The 1,477-nt window shown below is 36.3% G+C and overlaps 1 protein-coding gene across 1 annotated transcript in view; it reads right to left on the reverse strand.

Annotated features, from left to right (window-relative positions):
- The window catches only part of DACH2 (dachshund family transcription factor 2), a 1,617,828-nt gene that overhangs the window by 840,875 nt on the left and 775,476 nt on the right, over positions 1-1,477 (reverse strand). The gene's annotated exons all lie outside the window — the stretch shown is intronic.

A 1,477-nucleotide genomic window follows, 5' to 3' on the forward strand; every position in this document is an offset into this window, starting at 1 on the left:
GCAATCCTTCCCCCATGCCCCCCAAGTCTTCAGCACACAGTCGCTCTCCCTCTCTGGATCTAAAGTCTCCAGCTGCTCCATTGCTCCACGTCATTATCTCTGGCTCCATTTCAGGCATCACTGCTTCTCTGGGTAGGGTCCCGGTCTCTGCTCTTCTCCCTTGATGATCCTAGGGACCGCCACTCCTAGACTTCTTTTACATTGAACTTGATGATTAATATATCTTGATTGGATATTTGATCAATTTCAGATTGAAGAAGTTGGTAGAATTCTTCTATTTCATCTTCACTGGCTTTAGTGATGGATGCATACATTTGAATAATAGTGGCATTAAGTGGTCTTCCTTGTAGGTGTATGGATACTATCCTATCACAGACAGCATTGTACTTCATGACTGATATGGATATGCTCATTTTGACAATGAATGCAGCAGTATTCTTATTCAATTTGTCATTCCTGGCTTAGTAAACCATGTAGTTGTCAGATTCAAAATGGCCAATACCAGTCCATTTCAGCTCACTAATGCTTAAGATATTGATGTTTATGCATTGCATTTCATTTTTTATAATTTCCAATTTTTCTAGAATCATACTTCATACATTTCATGTTCCAATTATTAATAGGCATTTACAGCTGTTTCTCTTTATTTTAAGTTGTGCCCCATCAACAAATGAAGGTCCCATGGGCTGTACTCACATGGGCTTTACTCCATTCACGTCATCACTGTCAACTCTACTTTGAGCAGGTAGCTCTTCCACAGTCGCATTTGAGTGCCTTCCAACCTGGTAACTTTCATAAAATGGTACTTATATTAAACTAATTCAGTCTTTGGTTCATGGAAACTTAATGTATGGCTTATCATGTTTCTAAAAGCTTTCAATGAAAAGAACAATGTTTACAAATACAAACAAACAAAAACACCAAAGGGCAAGATCATTTAGGTTCCATTATTATTTACTCCCTTTTTCAGATATTATAAGAATATCTAGAACTCAATTTTAATATATTGAAAGCATCAGAACCAGCATTTCATTAGATCTAATGAAGCTAAGGAAATTATCTTTAACATAAGGATACAAAGGTGACAAAGGAAAACCTTCACTTGTCAATGGGTCAAGCATTACAATATCAAGGCTCTTTTAGAATATTCCATATCTATGCATTAATCTTCTAGGTGTTATATATTTGATTATTTATTGTTCTTTTTTAGTAGTGATGTTTCATTTTCTTGGTAAAAGTGAATTTCTGTTTTCCTTCAATAAAAAAGGTGAAATCTGGCAAAATAGATCAAATATCTTGCAGACAATACCCACTTGACCTGGCTTCAATGGCTGGAGGATCAGAGAGCAAACAGAAGAAGAAAGAAGAGGGAAAAAAGAATAATCTGATACAATTTGATGAACTTGACATAACACCTATGGAAGCAGTAGCTCAAAAGAGTGAACAAATCTTCACAGCAAGGGTCATTCCCACCTCC

This window comes from Chrysochloris asiatica, unplaced genomic scaffold (genome assembly GCF_000296735.1).
Source record: "Chrysochloris asiatica unplaced genomic scaffold, ChrAsi1.0 scaffold00167, whole genome shotgun sequence".
Taxonomy (NCBI): Eukaryota; Metazoa; Chordata; class Mammalia; order Afrosoricida; family Chrysochloridae; genus Chrysochloris; species Chrysochloris asiatica.